This window comes from Zalophus californianus, chromosome 8 (genome assembly GCF_009762305.2).
Source record: "Zalophus californianus isolate mZalCal1 chromosome 8, mZalCal1.pri.v2, whole genome shotgun sequence".
Classification (NCBI taxonomy): Eukaryota; Metazoa; Chordata; class Mammalia; order Carnivora; family Otariidae; genus Zalophus; species Zalophus californianus.
Genome location: NC_045602.1, coordinates 98,770,257 through 98,796,193, shown reverse-complemented (window position 1 = coordinate 98,796,193; position 25,937 = coordinate 98,770,257). Strand labels below are relative to the sequence as shown.

Here is a 25,937-nt window from a genome sequence, read left to right as displayed (position 1 = left end):
CTTTTCTGAATGTTTGGAAACTTATATAATAAAATATTGGAATATGATTACTTAGTATTTTCAATTAAAACGCATGGAGTAAAGAGAATTTTTGTTGTACTATCCTCTTTCTGACCCTCTCCCCCCAACAAGATCACTAAAAATAGCTGGGACAAAAGTTCCAAACACAGAAACCCAGCACGAACTCTGAAGATCTCACAACTGCAATGTGCCATGGGGTCCAGGAGGATGTGTGAGAGCGCAGAACTGACATTTGCCATCTTGGTCCTCTTGGCACCAACTCTTATCCTGAAAGACAAATCTAAAGGTTCTTTACCTGGAGTTATAAAGTCTCAGGTCAGGGCGCCTGGGTGGCTCAGATGGTTAAGCATCTGCCTTCGGCTCAGGTCATGATCCCAGGGTCCTGGGATCGAGCCCCACATCGGGCTCCTTCCTCGGCGGGGAGCCTGCTTCTCCCTCTCCCTCCACTTGCCGATCCCCCTGCTTGTGCTCTCTCTCTCTCTGTAAAATAAATAGGGAATCTTAAAAAAAAATAAAATAAAATAAAAAATAAAATAAAGTCTCAGGTCACTAATATGAACTGGACATTGGTAAGGGAGAAAAACCATACTGAGCAAACTGAACAGAGGAAAAAGATAAGTTGGAGGGTGGGGCGGGGAGGGGGGTGCAGATGAGTAATTTCTGTTCTGTAACTAGATGGTTAAGCTGAGGGGTCTTCAGGTGAAAGGTATGAGAAGAGAAAAGAGGCAGTGAGTGTTAGAACAAAGCACAGAGAGCCCTGACCCAGAGTTTTGTCTGGGAGCCTCACTGACACAGGCCCCTGGATGTCTAACCCACCAGGGAGCAGCTGCAGATACCCCATCATTCCCATCCTGCCACCCTATCCCTTCATTCCCGATACTGTGCAGCACAAAATAGCCAACCAAACTCAGAAATGAATAATGTTATGAGACCTATCCAAAAGAAAAAAGGGGGGGGAATGAAAATGGAATTAAGGAAATATGATTAAAAGCAGATAAAAATCATATATCATAAGACTCATTACACAAAGAAACACCAGAATATTTAATAAAATAGTTCTTCATATTCTCAAAGAGTTCCAGTAACATGTGTTACCAAAAACAGAGCTCTAAGAAGGGATACAGGGACTCAAATAAAAAGTGTTAACATTTGAAAGCATAAAAGCAATACAGAGATATGCCACATTAAGAATAGCAAAAGGAAAAGTTAGACTAAAATATGATAAAGAATAGGATGAGGGGTGCCTGGGTGGCTCAGCTGGTTAACCTACCTACCAGGTTGCAGGGAAAGAGATTATCATGGAAAAAGTGATAGCTCCCTATGTCCTTTGAATGTAAAGTCACAGAAAAGACCATCTCAAGTGGGTAATAACTGAAGCAGTAGAGATCTCTTGGGCCATTCTTAGTGGGAGGGCCAAGGGCACATAAGAATATGAAATTTGGCCAGCTAATAGAACTTAAATCTTAGGAAAAAAGAGATCACAAAGGAAAAAAAAAATAGTGTCAATAAATATATTTAAATACAGAAGGAATATAAACAACAATCGGGATTATACTTTCAAGGTAAATATCGACATTTGAGATCTTGACAATAAAAAAGTGATAAAACTCAGAAGAATTAAGATGGAAAACAAACCATGTGGGTGAATATCTGTGTCTCTCCTAGTAGGAATGATGTTTTCCACCGTTGGAATATATATTTTTATAAACACATATTGACTTCAACTTTTTAAAGGTTTTAATTAATCTTTTCTCTTAATTTACTTTTTAATTTAAAGAGGTATTTTAAGAGCTATTTTGTGCCACAGAAACATCATATGAGGTTCAGAGACCCCTTCAGTTTAACTTTTTCATTACTTGAATTCAGCTTAACTCTGTCTTGCACATCTGTGAATGGCGCATCCCATTTGCCCCTCCACCCCCCCGAGGCCCTAGGTTCTTGAGTTGGGCCCAGAAACGATTCAGGGTCAAACTTGAAAGTAAGCAAGAGTTTAACTGCAGTTAAAGTGAAAGTATACTCTCAAGGTGAGAGAAATGGCAGGCACAGAGGTGGCAATGGGGCATAACTAGGGCGCTCTCTGACTGGGGTCTTCTCCAATCCCCTAGGGTCTCCTTCCATAGGTTGGGAGGGAGGGGGGAGTTTTTGGCCCTATATGGCCGTTATTGGAACTGTCCTGGCAGCCCTCCCCTGCAAGGGGGGGGGGTGTCAAAACCTTAATGTAAACAGATCATAATGAAGCTATAGGTTACTGTAGGGCAGCTATTATAGAGAGGAGAGCACGCGTGTTCCTGGGAACCCCCCTTCCTGCCCGCCCACCCACCCGCTGCCAGCCTCCCGCCGCCCCATGCCCCACCGAGCTGTTGGAAACGTGGTTTCCACCCTTCTTAACAGTCAGTAAACACCTGTTCCCTGTTCATGTTTGCTTGACTGCGTACTCCATCACAGAAGCCTAGAAAGAAGCCTGTATGCAATGATGTTTACCATTGGATGGCAATGGCTATTTCTGAGTATAGAGATTTGTTCTCTCTCTCTCTATATTTTTTTTTCAAATTGATTTTTTAAGTATATGTATCATTTTAAAAAAAACAGTCGAATTTTTTTTAAAAAATGTGATCACTTCTGTCTTATGTGAACAAAGGCGCAGAAATAACTTGGAGGCTAATTCTCTGATCCTTTCATCTCTATGGGCAGCTTATTTGTGCATGACCTGTTACTTTGGATGGTCATCTGTGTTGGCCATTAAGACAGTAAAATCACTGGAGTGATCAATCCTGTTTACTTTCTGGTAGCTTAGACACCAATGGACTGGTTTGCTTTAAAAACTTAGAAAACACCTGGAAAATTTATGAGAAATGCCGTTATCTTACTGTCATCGCTGAGATTCACAGGTTGTCTTTGGATTTTTTTTTTTTTTTGTAAGTTCTAAGGCTGACTTCTGATTCCCAGAGCCACAGGAGTGTAAAGTGTTGGTCTTCAAAGCGTAGAGCTGAAGTTCCTAAGAGTTGCTCGGGAAGCTTATTTGGTGTTTCTTTCTATGAAAAGTTGTTTAAAGTGGGAGTTATATTTTCACGTGATGACCTTCTCACCAATGTATTTGTGTAATTTTGATGTTAGTGGATTTGGTTTGTGTTGTTAAGGTAGAAAAATGTGTTGCTGGGAGGTAATTACTATAAAGCTATTTAATTATTGATTTCTCCAACATAGCGGGGTTGACATTTTAGCAGATATAATGAAGGAAAAGATATGCATTAACAGAATGAGAATGGAATAAATGCACATTTTAAAGGGAGACATAATTCATTTTAATAGATATGCAGTAATTATCCAGAAAGTGTGACTGCTTTCTTCATAAATGACATTAACTATTCAAATTAAATGACAGAACTATAATACGTAAGGATATTATGCTGGTGTTCAGAACTCTAGCATCGGCTAAAGGATACATAGAAACTTAATGTTTACCAATGTCTTTTTTTTGTAGCGTTCCTCTTCATTACCCTTTAACAAAAGCACGCCCTGTGTTGAAGTATTTATCCTGGCTTGCGCTTCATTCTTCATGTAGAAAAACGGATTCTTGCTTTACATATTTGTCTAATAGCTATAAATAAATGCAGCTGCTTCTCTCCCCTGAAAGGACCGACTTTGCATTTTAGACTGAATGGAAAAGCCCAGCCCGGGACACCCCAGGGTTCTCAGCCTTCTGAGTCCTCATTTCCCCTTCGTGGTTTATCTGCCTTTTTGATTCCGAGCCACAGTGAGCGTGCATCTGACTATGTGGTAATGAGGCCTTAAAATGACAAAAAAGAATTGCTTACACATCCAAAGGAGCGTTAGCCTCTAAAGAATAGCCTTTGGTGAAAACATGTTTTGAACTATTTTTTTTGGATTGCCTTCAGAGTCAGTGTGTGACCCACAAGAAACAATGCCTCATTTAATCGCTGAGGCACATGGTTTTTGATGTAAAATCGTATGACCAAGCTGGTCAACCACCATATCAGGCCTTTGTTTGAAACAATATTCAGCCACTTTTCTAACTTTACAACATGAAACAAAGGAGAAAGATCTGCCACCAGTTAGACAGTTCAAAAGAATGTAATTCAGATTCTAAAGAGAGTTCCCAAAATGAAGTTTCCGAAATATGCTGGGCCATAAAAGACTGTTTCGCATCTAAGGAAGAAGTTGCTTATAGATAACTGGAAAAAATCTGCAGAATGAAAAGACAGCAAAGATTAAAAATGAAAATAAGGGATTAGAAAACGGAAAAGTATTTCCAAGATGATGAAGGACTCTAAGTACTCTTTTGGAAACACAGGATAAAGAAGGAAGAAAACACAAATATACAACATTTAAAATGGCAGAAAGGCAATAACATCATAACATTTAAATAGAGATGACAAAATACAATAGTCTTATTTATTATAATCTTAATACAATCCTATTGATGTTGGGGCAAAAATACTAAATATTAGGAAACAGAATATTAGCTTGTTAAAAGAATATTACACCATTTACCAAGAATATGTATTTCTCAAATATCCAGCATTAAGTTTAATGGTAAAACATTAAAAGTTTTATATTCATATCAAGAATAAGATAGCAATGTTTACTATCCCCACTATTAATATTGTTCTAGAAATAAATAGTACCTGTAATTTGACACGAGAAATGAGAACTAAAGGTATAAATAATGATATGGATGAAACCAAAATAATTATTAGTTGCTGCTTATGTTATTGCATTCTTAGTAAATCCGATAGAATCAACTGAAAATGTTATAAAACAATTAGTTAACATATAAAAATCATGAAGAATAAAATCATTACCTTTGGTTTTTCATCTTTTATCTTTTGTCAACTTAACTATACCTAAAAGATATTTTTATTTGCATGAGTTTTATAAGGTATCATTAATTGTATTTCCTCTATATCTGTTATTGCCCCGTTCATATTTTTAATGTTGTATGTTTGTGTTCTCCCTTTGTTGCTTTATTTTGCTTAATTTTTTAAGCTCTTACACTTACTAATCAATTTTACTACTCTTTTTATTCTAAATAAAAAAATATTTCTTGTCACTGTTCTTTTGATTTCAATTCGATGTATTCAGTTGCTGTTTTTTAAAATTCTTCTCTGGGACCCCACTGGTCTCTCTATTGGTCAGGCATTTCTGGAACTTCATATTTGAAAGTTTCTTTAGAATTAGCATTCTCTCTTGGGGAATCTTCTAAATAGCAACAGATCCTCCTCTGTTTATTTTTGTAGGATAACCACTTAAGAATGTGGTTACGTTTGTCTAAACAAACCTTAGCTCATATACTAATTTACCAGGCAAGGTCATGTCAATCTGTATGAAAAAAATCATGTGCCACTGTGAAGTAAATCGGACATTGACTCTTGCGAGCAATTCGAAGGAAACAGTATATCCTCCAGTATAACATCTTTTCAGTGGTTAATACTCATTTAGATGTGTAAGCATTTTTTTTGCATGTGTAATTTTTAAGAATTCATTGCATGTATCAGGGGTATCAGGCATACTGCAGGTATCTGGAGAATGATATAAAAATTAGTATCTTTGTATACAACCAATAAGCGTTAGAAAATACAGTAGGAGGAAGAAACCATTAATGGTAGCAGCCAAAAGGTACAATACCTAGTATTGACATTAACCAGAAATGTGAAGGACCTACATGAAGAAAATGTGAAGCTTCAATGAAGACTTTAATAAAATTAGAGATGATTGTGTTCTTTTTATAAGAAACCACAATGTTGTGCATTGACCAATCTCCATTTATTAAACTATACATCCAGTGTGTTATTTCATCCAGATCTATTTTTGTACTTGACAAAATGACACAAAGATCACCATGAAAAATAAATGAATGAAAAACACCATGATATTTTTCAAAAAGAAGAGTGAATAAGGTAGATGTAGCCCTAGCTAGAATAAAAACTGCTAATGAAGCTGTCCTAACTAAAGCAGCTTTAAAAGAACAGATTATAGGAGAATGTCCCCAAATTCTCCAGGTCAGAGGTAATGGTGACATTCAAGCCACTGGGAAAGGCGAGCTTATTCACTAAGTGGTATTGGGACAAGAGACAACTTGGGACAAGTTATATGAAGAAATAAAAACTGGATGCAAGTCTCTTTTCTTTTGCCAAAGTATTATGGAAAGTTAAAACCAAACTGATGGTTTGAAGAAAATCTTAGGTGAATTTATTTGGAATTTTGGAATCGAGGAAGGTCTTTCCTTGAAGGACAGGATAGAGTACAAAAAGGAAAACATTAGCAAGTCTGTAAAATTATGACCAACTAAAAAATATATCTGAACTAACAAGAAATACAGTTAGAAACACATGACAGGCCAAGACTAGTTTTCTTAGTTTACAGAAGTTCATGCAAATCAGGAAAAAAAAAATGTGTTTAACCAAGAGAAAATGGACAAGTCACTGAAAAAGAAATATAAAAGTCTGATTAAAAATATCAAATAACTATCTTCATCCTCATACTTAGAGAAATGCAGATCAAACAATAATGAAATGCCATATGTAATCAATCAGATTGGTAACAGCTAAAATAAGTTTGATAATATCGAGTGTCAGAGAATATCCACAAAAGTAGGCACTGTTAGTAAACTGTTGCTTGGTGCAACCTCTTTTTCCAACATTTAGGTCATATACATCAAAATGTAAAATATACATTTCCTCATGATCATGAATTGCCTCTGAATTCATGATTTTGAATCACCGCTGTTAGGAAATTATTCAAGAACATAGTCACACATGTTTTCCAAGATGTATCAGTAAGAACGATTATGGAAAACCCAACAAACCAAACTGTACATACCAGAAATGATCATGTAAGGAAACTGCTTGAACCGTTGAGGCATAGGGCATATCTAGTGAAAGGCAGTATAATTTTCTGTAAACATGAAATGGATCTCTACATGCAAATATGGAAAGACCTACAAGATAAATAATCTAGTTTTAAAAGTTAAAGCAATAAAAATATAAATAAAATAAATAAAAGTTAATGCAGTGATCACACAGGGTGTATAATGTAGTTACTTTTATAAAAAGAAAAGTGTAAGTGTGTGTCTATGTGTAGTTAAAGTATAACTGGAAAGACATCAGAAATTTATCTCTAATTGTTTTTGTGTGGAATAGTGCTTCTCAAATTTCAGTGTGCATCCAAATCACCTGGAGGGTTTTTTAAAAACCAGACGCTGGGCCCTACCCTCAGAGATTCTGATTCAGTGGCATGATGTCCCCACTAACACAGAATGTGGAGTGAACCATGTTGTGAGGGCCACTGGTGTGCAAGAACTAGGCTTCTCAATGTGAAATCTTCCTGTTCATTTGATTTTTTTAAACAGTAGTGTGTGTATTCTTTTTTTTTCTTTGAAGATCAAAAGTAGCAACCTGAGTAGTGAGATTGGGGAATTTTAATTTTTTTCTTTATACTTTATCATATTGGAAATCTAGTAGTCAATTAAAAAAAATCCACCCAAAAAATCAGATTCACTGCTTTTTAGTTAAACTTACATATTTTGTTATTTATTTCCCTAGGAATAGACTTAGTGGGATATTAAATCTCTCCCACCTTTTAACTCTCCTAGATTCATCCTTTAGGCCCCACTTTCAACTCTGTAATTAAATTACCTTAGATGGCATATCACAAAGCCAAAATATTTTGAGAGCACTGGGGGTCACATCCCTTCAAATAATATCAAATTTAACGCCAAATGTATATGTAAGATAATAAGAGAACAAAAGAACCCTTCTTCTGTTCTGTAAAGTAGGAATGACAAATAGACAGCATGTACTTGCTGTAATAGGACCCATGTGAGATGACAGGAAGATGACAAACTTCTGAGGATGACTTGTGGTGTTGGCATTTGCCATCTTGTATTTCTGTGTATGTGTCTTTATGATTGCATTGCCTTTTCTGGTTCAGAATTTTATAAACGTTTGGAACAGCAACTACAACAAAAAAGGATGGATTGCCCCAATTCTATCCCATTTGTGCTTTTTTCTTTTAATGGGCCGTTTTTTCTATAACCTTCTCTTGGTACTATTTTTGTTTTGTTTAGGTTTTTTTCTCCACTGGTATCCATTGTATAGTCTCCCTTAGGAGCATCATATAACATATGGGAAGGAATACAGAAGAGCTAAGAATTTGAATCCTTGTCTTGCCAACCCCTCTATCTTCTGTTGGGGCAGAAAACCTGAGCAAACAAGCATTGCACTAGACAATGTCGGCAGCAAAGCAAGCTGTGGTTGGGTTACCAAGGGAATGGATTCTCATGTTTTGTTTTCCATACCGAGGCCATTTTGTTCCTCCATTCCCCTAAAGATCAAATCTGGTGGTTCATTAGCTATTCTGGCTGATCTCCGCTTCCTCTGTGCATGCTCTTGTCTTCCTAGCCCCACACTCCAGCGGGTTTGATAGAACAAGGTTAATACTCGAAATCACTGTCAGGAGCAAATTGATTGCAAGTAGAGGATGTAAAGCTTGTCTGTCACCATCTCCTTATGGCCTCAAGTTAAGCAGGCAGTTTGCATCTCTCTCTGGCTTTTTTTTTTTTTTTTTTACTGACATCTATAACAGAACACTATTTCTCTGAAACCACATGCCACTAACACCTGATTAACTATGATCAGATAGACTGATATGCCATTGAAAAAAACTGAACCCCGTAGCTAGTTCCTATGAAACTTAAATGAATTATCTTCTTCTTTCCTACCCTGGCCCCAACTATTCGGCCATTATTTAATTTTACAAGCATTTAATGAACAATCTCCTGTATGCTAGGTAGGTACTAAAAAAAGATTTGCATGCAGTACAATTCTAGAAGTTGCTATTCATATAGATTTTGATGTAGATGGTACCCCCAAGGATTTGTACGCTCACAACCTACCCAACTATACACGGCACTAATCTAGGCCAAAGTATGTGTGTGTGTGATAGGGGTGGTCATCAGGATGAGTTATACAACATCATCTGTCCTCTTTTAGAGCCCACATCTAGGGGAAGGGATTGGGGTAAAGAGTCACAAACACAGTTTACTATGACTCATAACTCAAGTTCTATTTGTTACCACAAAGATCTGAATAAACGAGTTCAGGATCAGCAAAAAGGGTGTAATGAGTTGTGCCTGGGGTTGGGGGGGTGCAAGAATCAAGAAAGGCTTCATAGAGAGGATGGCATTTGATTTGGGCATCTCAGAATGAGTCACCCTTTGATGGGAGGGGAGTGGGAGGCCGGGGCACAGTGTAGTTGGGAACAACAAAATGCCACTGTTGCCCACATTTGTCTGGGGTAAATGCTAACTGAGAATAATTTATACACTTTCTCTTGCAATTTGAAGAGCACAAACCATGGCTTCTCCCTCAAGTGAAAGACCATTCTTCTCTAAATTGCTTAATTTGTAGTCTCGATTTATTAAGATTTGTATGGATTGTCTTGGGAATCTGAGTCATCACTGGCATGGTATAGGGGAATACATTTGCATGCTATTATAAGAATGTCAAGTTGTCTTTAAAAACTGGACATAGATAAAAGGCCCACCAATGCTTGGCTATTTCTGAGTGCTGACTGTGGGAACATCTGCTGATAGCATTCGCTCTACTGTATGCACACATTTCAATCATCCCCAAAAGGCCTCCTGTCCACAAAAGGCTGGATAGTCCTTACCTCTCACTCATAATGCCACATTAGCATTTCTATTCTCATGCTCTGTGGTCAGAAGAGGCTGGGAGATCTACAGACAGACATTTCTCAACCTGTAAACACAAAAGGGGTGCTTTGAGCCCTCTGAAGGCCACCCTATCTGTGGGAGCATGTCCTTTAAAAGGCTCCATATTGCACCCCAGCACCTCCAGAGACTGAAATGAGCAATTTGGGAAAGCAGAAATGGATGTAGGTATTCATGGAAGGAGGTAGCAATAAATAATGTAAAGAAAATGGTGTACACACACACTGTCTTCTCTGAGCAATTTTCCACAGTGATGTAGACTGTGTGAAGCCCATGTTAACGCTAGCGAATCTTTCCTTTTTGATGCCAGCAACCGTAATCCTTGCTGAGAGGCCAATGGACACACTCTGAGGGCCAAGCCAATATTTAATGAGCTGTCTCAATTTCAGAATTTTTTTAAAAATTTATTTATTTATTTGAGAGAGAGGGAGTGTGCACAAGTCGGGGCAGAGGCAGAGAGGGAGAGAGAGAGAAAAAAAAACTCAAGCAGACTCCAAGCCGAGTGCAGAGCTTGAGCAGGGCTTGATCTCTCGACCCATGAGACCATGACCTGAGCTGAAACCAAGCGTCAGATGCTTAAGTGACTGAGCCATCCAGGCGCCCCCCAATTTCAGAAATGTTGAACTTTTTCACCACAACAAACATTTTAGGGTTATTTTCCTGTAGCTGTACACATTTGCTGTAAGACTGTGCCTTTCAAAAACTTTAGATATAATAATGTTTGTTGAGCATACAATTAAATAAAGAAGTCACTTAATGTTAGCAGTGATTGGGAAAGTGGGCTCTGAAATCAGATTATCTGGACTGATATGAATGGTATACCAACTGAAAAATCACCTTTTAATTTATACCTTAGTCTCCCCTTCTAAAATGGGGAGAAATGGAGATTATGGTAAAAAATATATGAGGTCATGTAAGCAGAGTGCCAGGCATTTGGCAAATACTTGATAATGCTTAGACAGAATTAGCAACTCCCCAGAATTTCTTTGGTGTCAAATGCAGCCAAATTTTTTTTAAAGATTTTATTTATTTATCGGAGAGAGAGAGAATGAGAGGTAGAGAGCACGAGAGGGAAGATGGTCAGAGGGAGAAGCAGACTCCCTGCTGAGCAGGGAGCCCGATGTGGGACTCGATCCCGGGACTCCAGGATCATGACCTGAGCCAAAGGCAGTCGCTTAACCAACTGAGCCACCCAGGCGCCCCAAATGCAGCCAAATTTAACTTCTAAATAATGCAAAAGGATTACTATTAACAGAGTGAATTGATATGGTTCCAGACAAAAGCAAGCACACTTGACCTTTCACATAGCTTATGGGGCCTCTTTGAGAGCTTTTGGAAAATAATGAAAATAACTTACAAATTTGTATGTCTAGTATAGGAGTTGGGAATGTGTTTGGCTGCAACTAATAGCAGCCTAAATAATTAGCAGTGTATTTTCTTGCCTATCAAGGTAGGAGGTTGACGTCCTTGGTTCTGGTGTGCAAAAAAGTCCCTTTCCTTTTCTTCCAGCAGCCTTACATTTTAGGCTTCTAGCCTTAAGCCAGTTACCCCATGGTCATGCAGCAGCTGTCATACCCAGGCCTCCTACTGGCATCACAGGTCAAAAGAAGGAGTGAAGTGTCATGACCAGAAGATCTATCATTTTTATCAGTAAAGCAAAAGTTTCTACAGAAATACCTCCAGCAGAACTGTCCTTCCATGTCATTGGCCAGGATAGTCACAGAGTCATGCATAGCTATAAGGGAATCTAGAAAAGCAGGTAACAGGATTGTCCTGGGTAGACATCATAATCTATCAGCTAAGGCTGAGAGTGTTATGGCCTCAAAAACAAAACAAAACAAAACAAAACAAAATCAAGGTTCTGTTACCAGAGCAGTGATTCTCAAATTTCAGCATGCATGAAAGTTACCAGAAGAGTTTACGAAAACCAGTGTTTTGGGCCCACCCCCAGAATCTCTGACTCAGTAGGTCTGGAGTAGGGATGAAGAATTTGCATTTCTAACATGATATTGTTGTGGCCATCTGTAGAAAATAGGCAGACATGTAACAGTGTCTGTTATATCCCCACTGAAGAATTCTTAAGTCTCTAGAAGTCGTCATTAGAAGTCTCTGTTCTAGCATCAGAGCACAGGATGTAGGTTTAGCAGAGCATCATATGGGAACATTTCTGGAGATGACCACTAAGTCTGACCTGGGCATTGCTGCTGCTTTTCCATGTCCCTATTACCTGTCAAGCCATCTAGGTCTTAGTGACCTCCCATCTCAGCAGACTCTTGACCAGCTTTCCATACCCAGGCCTGGGTATGATGTGTTGGGGGAGGTTGTGACCACCAGTTGACCCATGAACTGGGCTGGAGGAATTGGAGACCCCTCATCCTCTCCCCCTTCCTTGGAATATGAGTTCTGCTTGCCTTCCTTGCTCCCAGAAGCTGCCCCAAGGACATAGCCTTGAGATAGTGATGAGGTGTTGAAACCACCTAGATGGCATTTGTGACAGAAGCCAGGTAAGGCCTCTGTACAAACTTTTAACATTTGGTGACCGGCTGCAGAGTTCTACTCATCTTGTGGCTGCCCAAGACAATCCTCATAGGTCAGTTTCTTTGCTTATTAAACCTGACACCTACCGATCTGAAGTGGTCTGCCTCTTCCTTTAGTTTCTCCTGCCCTCCATACATGGGAGCCAGTTTCAGATTATACTCAGGAAGCTCCGAGGGTTTCAAAATAACAGATGGACTCAAAACATCAACAAAGAAAGAAATACAGAGCAGGTATCATCCATCATTCATTACCATTATTAGTTAAAAACCTTGGATTTCTTTGTGTGTAAGAATAATGCTGGAGCGGGCGCCTGGGTGGCTCAGTTGGTTAAGCGACTGCCTTTGGCTCAGATCATGATCCAGGAGTCCCTGGATCGAGTCCCACATCGGGCTCCCTGCTTGGCGGAGAGTCTGCTTCTCCCTCTGACCCTCCCCCCTCTCATGTGCTCTCTCTCTCTCATTCTGTCTCAAATAAATAAATAAATAAAAATCTTTTCCATTTGCAACGACGTGGATGGAACTGGAGGGTGTTATGCTGAGTGAAATAAGTCAATCAGAGAAAGACATGTATCATATGACCTCACTGATATGAGGAATTCTTAATCTCAGGAACAAACTGAGGGTTGCTGGAGTGGTCGGGGGTGGGAGGGATGGGGTGGCTGGGTGATAGACTTTGGGGAAGATATGTGCTATGGTGAGCGCTGTGAATTGTGTAAGACTGTTGAATCACAGATCTGTACTTCTGAAACAAATAACGCAACATATTTTAAGAAAAAAGAAAAAGAAGAAGATAGCAGGAGAGGAAGAATGAAGGGGAGTAAGTCAGAGGGGGAGACGAACCAGGAGAGATGATGGACTCTGAAAAACAAACTGAAGTTTCTAGAGGGGAGGAGGGTAGGGGGATGGGTTAGCCTGGTGATGGGTATTAAAGAGGGCACATTCTGCATGGAGCACTGGGTGTTATGAACAAACAATGAATCATGGAACACTACACCAAAACAAATTATGTAATATATGGTGATTAACATAACAATAAAAAAATTAAAAAGAAAAAAAAGAAGACTTGAAAGATACATAATAATTTGGAGAAGAAAATTAAAAACTATCCATTCTTTATTCACAAAAAAAAAAAAAAAAGAATAATGCTGGAGCTGTGAAGTTGAAGGCACCACTCTCATCCTCAAAGAGCTTATGATCTTTGAGGAGATTGAACCTATACTCAAAAAAAAAAAAAGGTGAATATCAATATAGAGGTGTATATGGTGTGTCAAAAGAAACACATTTTGGGGCACCTGGGTGGCTCAGTCAGTTAAGCGTCTGCCTTCAGCTCAGGTCATGATCCCAGGGTCCGGGGATCGAGCCCCATCTTGGGCTCCCTACTCAACAGGAAGTCTGCTCATCCGTCTCTCTCTGCCCCTACCCCACCTCCACTGGTGCTCTCTCTCTCTCAAATAAATAAATAAAATCTTAAAAAAAAAGAAACACATTTTGATGCCTTTAAAATGAGGCTGAGATTCTTCTCAGCTGGATAGCTGACAAAGCTACCCAAATGGAGGGATTTCTTAATTTGCCTCTTGAAAGATAATTGAAAAAGGGGATGGGCCGGTGGATGGATGGATGGATGGATAGTTGGATGGATGGATGGATGGAAAGGAAGAGAAAGTGTATTTTACACACAAGCACCTAGTACTTGATGATGCAGGGGTGGGACACTAGAGGTCTCATTAGAGTTAAGGAATAGCTCATTATATCATTGCATCAATGATACGAATTCTGCCCATATGTGTGTGAACACCCTGTGCCTGTCTCACTTTTTTTTTAAAGCACCCAAAAAGTATGATACTTAATACTTAAGAGTCCAACAAAAGTGTCGGTTTTATCCCTATAAATCAGTGATCTCCCTAGTTCCAAATATTGACTGGTTCTATAAACCATGGAAAACTTTCATTTGGATAACACTTGATGGTACATTTTTTTGATGAAATCTAAAGTGCTTTAAAAAGGTTGCCTTTTGGGATGCCTGGGTGGCTCAGTCATTAAGTGTCTGCCTTTGGCTCAGGTCATGATCCCAGGGTCCTGGGATTGAGCCCTGCATTGGGCTTTCTGCTCAGCTGAGAGCCTGCTTCTCCCTCTCCCACTCTCCCTGCTTGCGTTCCCTCTCTTGCTGTGTCTATCTCTGTCAAATAAATAAATAAAATCTTTAAAAAAATAAAATAAAAAGGTTGCCTTTTGGCACGGTAGTTAAAACTTACTTTGGAGCATGTGTGTTGTCAAAAGTCACTAAGACGTGTTGAAGTTTTCTCTATAGAATTAAGAGATGAATTACTGATAGGTAGCCCCCATCTCCTCTCCCAAGTACACTTAGAGATTCCATACATTGATCAAAAACAAAGGCATGATCTCAAGAATTACCTGAGTGCTCTTCCATATTTAGAATTTTCCAGATTTTCCTAATTTCAATAGTTCTTATCCTCCTTTTTTTAATTTTTTTATTGTTATGTTAACCACCATACATTACATCATTAGTTTTTGATGTAGTGTTCCATGATTCATTGTTTGCGTATAACACCCAGTGCTCCATTCAGTACGTGCCCTCTTTAATACCCATCACCAAGCTAACGCATCCCCCCACCCCTCTCCCCTCTAGAACTCTCACTTTGTTTCTCAGAGTCCCTAGTCTCTCATGGTTTGTCTCCCCCTCCGATTCCCCCCCTTCATTTTTCCCTTCCTGCTATCTTCTTTTTTTTTTTTTTAACATATAATGTATTATTTGTTTCAGAGGTACAGGTCTGTGATTCAACAGTCTCACACAATTCACAGCGCTCACCATAGCACATACCCTCCCCAATGTCTATCACCCAGCCACCCCATCCCTCCCACCCCCCCGACCACTCCAGCAACCCTCAGTTTGTTTCCTGAGGTTAAGAATTCCTCATATCAGTGAGATCATATGATACATGTCTTTCTCTGATTGACTTATTTCGCTCAGCATAACACCCTCCGGTTCTATCCACGTTGTTGCAAATGGCAAGATTTCATTTCTTTTGATGGTTGCATAATATTCTATTGTATATATATACCACATCTTCTTTATCCATTCATCTGTCGATGGACATCTTGGTTCATTCCACAGTTTGGCTGTTGTGGACATTGCTGCTATAAACATTGGGGTGCACGTACCCCTTCGGATCCCTACATTTGTATCTTTGGGGTAAATACCCAGTAGTGCAATTCCTGGATCATATGGTAGCTCTATTTTCAACTTTTTGAGGAACCTCCATACTGTTTTCCAGAGTGCCTGCACCAGCTTGCATTCCCACCAACGGTGTAGGAGGGTTCCCCTTTCTCCTCATCCCTGCCAACACCTGTAGTTTCCTGAATTGTTAATTTTCTCCATTCTGACTGGTGTGAGGAGGTATCTCATTGAGGTTTTGATTTGGATTTCCCTGATGCTGAGCGATGTTGAGCACTTTTTCACGTGTTTGTTGGCCATTTGGATGTCTCCTTTGCAGAAATGTTTGTTCGTGTCTTCTACCCATTTCTTGATTGGATCATTTGTTCTTTGGGTGTTGAGTTTGAAAAGTTCTTTATAGATGTTGGCTACTAGCCCTTTATCTGATATATCATTTGCAAATATTTTCTCCCATTCTGCCGGTTGTCTTTTGGTTTTGTGGACTGTTTCTTTTGCTATGCAAAAGCTTTTTATCTTGATGAAGTCCCAATAGTTCATTTTTGCCCTTGCTTCCCTTGCCTTTGGCAATGTTTCTAGGAAGAAGTTGCTGTGGCTGAGGTGGAAGAGGTTGCTGCCTGTGTTCTCCTTTAGGAGTTTGATGGACTCCTGTCTCACGTTTAGGTCTTTCAACCATTTGGAGTCTCTTTTTGTGTGTGGTGTTAAGGAAGTGGTCCAGTTTCATTCTTCTGCATGTGGCTGTCCAATTTTCCCCACACCATTTGTTGAAGAGACTTTCTTTTTTCCACTGGACATCCTTTCCTGCTTTGCTCATCCCTCTTCTTAAACACAGTGCTCATTGACTGCTTAGTGTGTATAAAGTCTCTCTTTAAAAAGTCAGGTATAGAGAGGATACCAAAGAAGCAGAACACAGGATCATTAGCTTTAGCAAGTGCATGCCACACTTAATAATGTAGTGCTAATAACAATGCTCATATGAGTAGCAGTAATATTACTGATTAACATTTATCAAATAATCGCCTCATGTTGTACTGCCACGGGCAGTATCTCATTTAATTCTCACAACCCTATGATGGTATTACTGTTGTCTCCATTTTACAGATGATGAAACCAAAGCTATGGAGATTAAGGTTCTTGCCCTTACACAACTTATCCTAACAAGATAGTGGGCCTGGACTAGAACCCATATTCACTTCCCTTCAAGGTTGATGTTCTTCCCAAATTACAGTTTTATTTATAGAATGCATCGAGATTAAATTGTTAAGTGGTAGGAAAATAGCCAAAAGGAATATTGTACCTGTGTGAGGTGATGCCACCTGTTGTGAGTTTTGATCAGAGTATGAGAAGTCATTTAGGGGGGTAATGTCAGAAAGGACATTGGTAGAACATCTCCTGTATGAAAATGTAATGCACAAACTGTGATTTGGAGATTAAACATGTTGGATTAGCTGGAGACAAGAGCCCCACTAAAATGGTATTGATGGCAATAGTCTAGTTAAGGAGCTCCCTCAGGGCCACTGCACATTGTTGCATAGACTCTTCACTGCACAAAGGCACACAGATAAAAAGAGTAGAGCTCTCACCAAGCTATGCGTATGGGTCTGAGGCTGCATCTGCCTGGAGAAAGCTATCAGTGCTCACCCACATTTCCTTGGTACTCATAAATCCCATGAATGCCAATCTGGTGTCTTCTAACTGTAAATACTTGTGACTATTTGCCCAGGGGCCTTCTCTAATTACAGTCTATTGAACCCATGCACTGGGCAGGCAGGTAGAGCTAGGGATTTAATACCCCCCTGGGTAGGGGGTTGAGCTAACCTACTCCATGATATTGTTGCCTCAGCATCCATTCTGTGTCACCAAGTGGCCAACAGGATCCTTGAACTGCCAACAGCTCCTCCCATGAGCGCCTGCCTTAGATAACAGCCTGCAGTGTCACAAGCAAATGTAAACTCCTTATGTGACCTTCCTAGCAGCCCTTGTGAGTGCCTCCCCTTGCCCTTGTATACCCCTTTAAAAAGACCCCTGTGAAGCTTACCAAAACCCTTCTCCTTTTGGTTTAAATCAATCAATACAGCATTAGCCCTAGAATCCCAAAACACTTCACCCACAGACCCTAATAAGTCCATGTCCCTTGGTCCTGCCACTGTCTCTCTGCCTGCATCCTGCCTTGATCTTCCCATGCATGTCATGTACTTCCTCAGGACCTGTGAATAATAGACTTCTCTAATTCAATTACCTAGTGGTCTTTTGTTGAACCAGGGGTCACCATCCAACACCAGGGCTCTGCTTAACGAACGTTAGTTTAACAAGTCACAACACCTTTTGAGTGGCGCTCCACCAAGGGTCATGTTGATTCATACACACTCCAGTTCCCTCAACCACAGGTAGGATAACTCCAAGCCATTCTATACTCTCTGCTAAAGCTCCCCAGCAAGACAGGACCCTAGCTGCCCACAGTGGTTACCTGCTCTATAATGTGTCCTTATAGACTCCCTTCCCCTCCTCACTCTCTAACTTCCCTGCTGAGAAGATGATCATTCCCACATAAATTCTTTAAAGTTTAATCTGTATCTCTAGGGTCTGTTTCTGGGGAAACTCAATTTAAGATTTAGACCGATCCCCACAAAGGCACAGTATGGGTTAGTTGCACCCATGAGGACCTGAGAAGCCCAATAATTACATAGATTAAGCAACAATATAGAATTGCTGTAGGCTATTGAACAAGGAATAGATGTGATGTCTAAGGAAAGTGATCCTAGTTTCTGTGTATAAATTTCTTTGCAATAAGTGAAGGGGATGGCTGGGGGAGAGCCTGGAGCCCAGAGAATCAAGTTTTACTACTGTTATTGTAGTTATGTGAGGAGGGGCACAGGCAGAGAGTTTGGGCTGATGGGAAAAATTTAAAATGAAAATAAGGAATTTATATCAGACATGTGATGGAGAATCAATGGGGATTGACGACTGGGTTAGTAACAGAGAAGTGAAAAAGATGGCGGAAGCAAAAATAACCTTGGAGAACAGGGAGTATGGTGGCATCCTTGGCAGTTTTGATCTATGACTAATTTGTAGCTTTTGCTTACAGAGTAATATTTATTGGTCTTTAGACTATCCTAAAGCAACCATGCATAGTTTATCAAAATGGAACTTGTTTCTCCAAAAAAAATGGCCCTTATGAAACCTTTGGAGATAGAGCCAGTGTTTCATATGAGTTTATGGATTTTTCTCCAGCCCTTTAATACACATAAAATCTCTTATCTCTCTTTTTCCTACACTGAAATCCTCAGATCTGTTTTTTTTTTCCTCTTTGTGAGTAAAAAGATAGGCTTTTCTTCCCAACACACGTTCCAATGGGTAATCAGAGCTACATTTTTAATATGCCAGCCAGGACATATTTAACAAGTGGTGGCCCTCTCTCAGCATCACAGCCAGTGGTGGTCTCATTTACACCTGCTCAGTGAAGATACTGAAATGCTCCCTGCTGGGTAGCAGAAGTGAACTACACTTTCACCAGCCCTTACTTTGCACAGTTTTTCAAGGCACTTAACACCTCTCAAGTGTCTATAAACTAACAGAATGCTCTTTACACACGGGTCCCTTGACTATCACAGCTTCCCAGAATTTCCTTTTATTATATGTCTATGATGATTTATTTATTTATTTATTGCTAAGACAAAAACATGGTAGTCTTAAATGTTGACAACAGAGGAATCATTTCACTGTTGAACTTTATATTCTTTTCCAAATAGAGATCTCTGAGCTCTAAATGAAACTCTTCACCAGAAAATTATTAGTGTCGTTTACTGGTTTAATTTCACTTTTCAGCTTATTGATAAAATATCTAGTGTGGAGAAAAAGGCATACTCTTAAAGTGACATAATTTTTGCACCATTTGAAAACTGCTAAGGATAATCTATCATTATTTGAATGAACCAGGTGAAGAAAAACTCCATAAGCTTAATTTTTCTATTGCAGAAAAGGGATTTTGAAGAGAATGGAAAGAAGCACGTAGAAAAATCTGCCAAAACACCAAAAAGAAAAAAACCGATAATTTCCTAGGGTGACAGATTTGAACTATTCTTCTCCACTGTAGAAATGAGCCAAAGATGTATTTACCTATTGACCTCAAGTAAATGAGCTCTAATTGGAGGACACCATGACATTTGTTTGTCCTTTGCTTAAGGAGAGAATATACCAGTGATTTTCTATACAGACCTGTGCACATATTTCTAGAACAGCTGGTAACACTGACTCCCACCAGTAACCACCCTCCAGGTACAGGACTAGGGTCCCCGGAATGATAGATAGAGAAATCAAGTGAAATGAAGCATTGTATCATATCAGACATATGTGGCATCTACAAATTGACCTTTTGGATTAATTCAGTCAAATTATTATTATCATTTTAATAATAGAATTACAAAAACAGTGGTAAAAGCTAGATGCAGTTAGCTCAAGAATCTTTAGTTTTTTTTTAATTTTTAAATATTTTTTATTCTTATGTTAATCACCATACATTACATCATTAGTTTTTAGCTCAAGAATCTTAATGACCAAAGCAAGATCTTCATTAGGCCATGATTTTAATGACTAAAGAAAAATAAGTCTATAGATCATTATGTGGACCATCCTATGACTTTAGAAAGAAGAATGATCTTCTGAATTCCTTGTGGATCATCTGCTTCCTACTTTTATACACACACACACACACACACACACACACACACACACACACACACACATCCTGCATCTCTCCAATGTAGAATATGCAAAATGGAGATATCAGGCTGCATTGTCCAATACAATAGTCACGAGACCCGTGTGTCTCTAGAACAATGGAAATGTGGTGAGTCCAAACTGAGATGTGTAGTAACATACACAGTGGATTTAAAAAACTTAGTACCGGGCGCCTGGGTGGCTCAGTTGGTTAAGCGACTGCCTTCGGCTCAGGTCATGATCCTGGAGTTGCGGGATCGAGTCCCACATCGGGCTCCCTGCTCAGCAGGGAGTCTGCTTCTCCCTCTGACCCTCCCCCCTCTCATGTGCTCTCTCTCTCTCATTCTTGCTCTCTCAAATAAATAAATAAAATCTTTAAAAAAAAAAATAAAAATAAATAAAAAAATAAAAATAAAAAAATAAAAAAATAAAAAACTTAGTACCAAGTAAAGAATGTAAATTAGCTCCTGGGTAATTTTCTATATTAATTACAGGTTCAAATAATAAAATTTGGATATATTGAATTGAAATATAAAATTAATTTCACAGGTTTCTTTTTACTTTTTAAATTACATATGCTAACATAGTATTTCTTTTGGACAGCTCTGGAAATAAGGAACTTAAGTGCATGGACTAATTTTTTTCACTCCCATTGCTACTTCAGAAAATAAAGAAAGGGAGCTTTTGCTAATATAATAATTCATATGTTCATTCGTTTTATTCACTCAACAGCATCATGCCTATGAATCTAATGGAAAATGATTCCAATAAACCCATCTAATTAATGAAGCCAACTACTTAGGAATGGTATTTCACAAATTAAATAGTTATACAAATATTTTTGAATTCTATGCATACATGCCAAATATTAAAAAAAACATTTTTTACAAACAGAAAATACAGCATATTTCACTTTAATTTGTATTTTATTTACAAAATGTTATTTTTATTATTTGTATTAGTCTTATCCATTAAGTTTTGTTTCATTAATAAAACTACACCTTGAGAAAAGCACAACTATCATTTGATCAACTCTCCAAATGTCTAATTTAAATGATATAAAGAAATATAGGACCTACCCCCAAAGTAAATAATACTAATTGATAAGACCATTTTGCAACACTTCAATAGTGTATAATAGAAATATGTTCTTATCAATTAGGAGGCTCATATTTCAATATTCTTAAGTTAAAGCTTTGGCTTTGGTGGAGGAATTAGTTGTTGAGAACAGATTCACTGAACGCTCAATGACTTGGCACTAGAGAAGACAGGAAGGGATCAGACATGTTGAAATGATGTTCTTGCTAACTCCCATCTGGAAGTAGCCATTTTCCATAAGCTGGGATCTTTTAAAATATGTAAGTTATTATCCTAGACTATGGAGATATAAAGACATATGAAGCATACATCCTCTACTTCCAAGAAAAATATAATATAGTGGAGAGGTATAGATCATTAAGCCAATAAATGCCATTACTCTTATCCAGATTATCCTACCTTTTCTCTATATAGCAACCATTGTCTATGCAGCAGCCACAGTGATTTTTTTTTTAATATCATTTTTTCTACCCCTCCCACTGCCACTAACTAAAAAATCCCAGAGTGGATTTTGGATTTCCAGTGCACTTGGAAATAAAATTTCACCAGAGCCCACAAGACCCTGCATGACCTCACCTCTCCAGCTAACTCCACACTTCTCTTCCCCTCCACTCTCAACTCTCCAGCTTGTTACTGCCTCAGAGTCTTCACCTTTGTCATCCATCTGTCTGGAACTCTTCCTTGAAGTTTGAGAATAATGGAAAATAAAGGGAGGGCAGCCCTGTGGACAACCCTGAGTTGCCTTCCCTGATCACTGTATCTTAAGTAGCTCTCCTGCACTCCTGAGAGTAACCCTCTATCCCAGTTTCCCTACTGAATGTTCTTTATAATGCTAACGACTATTTAAAATTAACTTTTACCTTAAATTTATTTAGTTCTATTGTTTGTCTCTTCTCACTAGAATTGCAAAGACAAGCCTTATTTCTTTTATTTGATCATTTTTTTCCCAGACACGTGAAAGGCCCTCAATAATGAAATGCTTGCTGCCTGGCTGGCTGGATGGATGGCTGGCTGGGTGGATGGAATATGATAGTTTGATTGTATCAAGGCAGAGGGAGTTCAAGGTGCTAGGGGAGGGAATAAAGGTGACACCTAATCCAAATTAGGGTGTTAAAGAAAAAGAATATAGGATATATTGCCCCTTCACTGGCACAGGAAGTTGCCAGCAGGAATTAACCAGGCAATTAGCAAAGAGCTTTACTTTATGGGAAGATGATCAAGGGCCCAGTGGCCAGAAAGAGGATGCCATGCTCACAGAACTATCAAAAGTTCTGTCAAGTCGCAAGAAGTGGGATAAGGTCGAGATATAAAGACAGGTAGGTAGGGACTGGACTTGCAAGAGCCCACCAATTCATAAGAAGTGACTATACCCAAGTGTCTGAAAATTCTGCAAAGTGTGGTGTACTTTGTGGTCAGTCTATTTACCCCATCTCAGTGTTTAAGCTCCTGGTGAGACTGTAAACTGAACAAAGCCCAAGGCTGTCTCCCACCTCTTGAATTCTCCTTCTATCTAATATAGTGCCATTCACAAGGTAGGCTCCCAGCAAATTCCTGTTGAGTTAAATTGAGTCTTTTCTCATATTATTATATAGGCCATTATCTGAACTGATATTTGGGGCTGTCTAGATTATTCTGAGACATAGCACAAAGTGCAAGAATAACTCATGCTCCATTGATCCTCCGTAATAGTTACTTTGAATTAATATGGAGGATGGACATGCACAATAAATCGACATGCTCCAAAGCCTTTCAGCTGTGGAAAAGTACCACCTTGACAATAAAGAAGACTCAGGAGAGACCTTTCAGAAATGTGGATAGAGCATTTATGTGTATTCTTTTTTCTCCGGAGTTGGAATGGAAAAGGGAAACTAAAAGATTCCTGTCATTCTTCATTCTGTTTTGTTGTTTTGGTTTTGTTTTTTGGGGTTTTTTTTTTTGTTTTTTTTTTTTTTTTTTTATAACTCAAGCTCACCTGAAAAGGCTGCATCCTTGCAGGAATCATTAATTCTGAAATAGCTGCCCATTTTCCAGACATTAGTCTTCATTAGATACGATTTCAGCAGGTTATTCAAAGATTAATGTTCAAATGACTCTCTAAGTAGAAACCAACTCTTGGTGATCAGAATTCTAGTATTGGGGAGAACCTATGGGGTGCAGTTGATTAAGAGCCTGACTCTTGGTTTTCGCTCCAGTGGTGATCTCAGGGTCATGAGATCGAGTCCCATGTCGGGCTCTGCACTCAGTCTGCTTGGGCCTCTCTCTCAACCTCTCCCTCTGCCCCTCCTGCTCATGCTCTCTCTCTCAAATAAATAAATAAATCTTAAGAAAAAAGAATTCTAGTATTGGGATAAGTAATTTTTAAGTAATTGTTTTGCTCTGTTTTTGTCTCTTCTGTATCAGAAGGACAAATGATGCCTGGATTGTACATTTTCCATAAATTATCTCCTGGAGTTGCATTGTTTACAACTGGCTGAAACAAAGAACCTTTGAATTTGGTTCTGATTACTAGAGAAATGTGAATAAAATAAAGAAATGATATATCAATAATAATAATGCTTGATATACTCCACTGGAATGTGAACCAATAGGTTCAGATCCCCCCAGAAGTATCTCAAAAACTTCTCCTTAGATTTTTATATGGTTGATTTTTTTCATTATTGCAGAAGGCTGTATTTTCTCTATATATTTCATTAATTTTCAATGCCTTTATTTCTTTGTGAACATATCCCCTTAATCACTACCATGTACCTAGAGAGAAGCATAAACTAAAGCAAATTACAGAAACCCAACTTGAATTATAACTCAATAACTGAAAGCCATGAGGTATTTCTAAAACTTTGGTTGTAACTACTACCTCATCTGATAACCTGTTGCTTACAAGATTCGCTACTTTTTAATCTCACTGATCTGAAATGATGAATGTTCATAAAGAAGGCTAAATAAGACAACCCTATAGAATCACAGTGAGTCTACAAGCCAATTTCCTATGAGAAACCCTTGACCCGGGGAGGCACAGGCTAAAGAAAGTTTTGCTCCTTGTCAGATGCCAACTGAATAGAATCAAATCTATCATCCAACCTTGAATGATAAAACATCTGAGTTTCAGATATGTTTTGGAAACACCAATGTGATATGTATGCACATAGGGAAGAAATTAATTAGGCCACAAAGTTCTCAATCATAAAAACCAGTTTGGTTTACATACTATTTCTTTTCTTACAAGTTTTTGTCTTTTCATATTCAGGTTCTTTGTGGAAATATATTTTAAAGCAATGTTGCCAAGTAGGTATGAAAGAATTTCCTCAAGGGAAAAATAATTAAGAAAGAGTCAAGTCAATCTGTGTGCCCTGATACTCTTAATCAAGTTAGATGAGAAAATAGAGATGGAAAAATAGAAGGTAAAGTCATGCCACTTCAGGAGACATTGCCTGTGCCCTGTTCATGTTCCTCAGACCTTAACATTCACTGTGTTCCAATCAATTTCCAGCTGCCAATCTCAGCAATTCTGTGACTAAGGGCTTCTTTCTATAACAGTGGAAATCTCCCCTGAGAACCTTGCCCCCAGCCAATGATTCTCCAGCTTCTCTTCTTTTGGGCGCCACAGATTTAAGCATGCATTTTATACCACCTTTCAGAGTTTCCCTGGACCTTTGGGCTCCAGACATTGTGGTAGCTGGCTTGATAGTTACTCTTAATCGACTCCCTTCCCTCTCCTGTATCACTTCACTGCTCTCTCCATAATTCTTGGGATCACTTCCCAAATAGCCATTTGAACTCATATCCTAGTCTGAGGCTCTGCTTCTGATGGAACACGAACTAAGATAACTGCTCTTTCTGCTCATAGCAGTTTGTCTCTGGACTCTAATAAGAATTATAGCCACTTCTATATTTAAGAGCTATTGCCAGTTTTTGATGACGTTGCATTCACCTGGGTCATGAATTTTCCTTGCCTTGCTCAATACCCATCCCAGGTAGGTGTTTCATAAATATTTTTGGAATATAGACCAACTTTGTGAATGAAAAGCTTGTGCCTTAGCATTTTTCTTACACACAGTGTGTGCTTAGTAAATATTTTATCAGATGAAGTGTGATGATTCACACTTCCACTGCCTTTGGCAGTGGAAAGGCCTTTATCCAATTTTTAACTGTGTCCAGAACAATGGCAGAGTATGTGAAGCCATCTGGTTGAAATCCACCTGCTTACACAGGTATTTCAAAGGAAAGAAGGGCACTTTGTCCATCTCGGCATCTGGGAATAGTTCATCACAAAGAGGTGCAACTCATGAAACCAGTCATTCTGGATGCCTTACTCACTTTCAAATGAGAAGGGTTTGGTTTCGGGTGCTGGACATGGAAGCTGAGTATTCAGTGACTCGTTTCTTAAGAACTGTGAATATGAAAGTGGGAAGATGTTATCACTCAGTATGGCAAAGTGAGAGCTTGCCTGAGATGGGTAAAATACACATAATTTATTTTATAGACACCTCTCTAAAGCATCCTAGGGTGTAGAGGATAAAGAACTCAATGAATTTTCACTTGGTTATTGGCCCCAAGGCTAAAACTTGTGGCATATTTCAACAAAGTTTTTTAAAGGCAAAACAATAATTCTTTTTTTAAAAGACAG

The 25,937-nt window shown here is 38.8% G+C and overlaps 1 protein-coding gene across 3 annotated transcripts in view; it reads left to right on the top strand.

The window, feature by feature from the left end:
* The window catches only part of MACROD2 (mono-ADP ribosylhydrolase 2), a 2,068,343-nt gene that overhangs the window by 1,791,794 nt on the left and 250,612 nt on the right, over window positions 1-25,937 (top strand). The window lies entirely within an intron of this gene.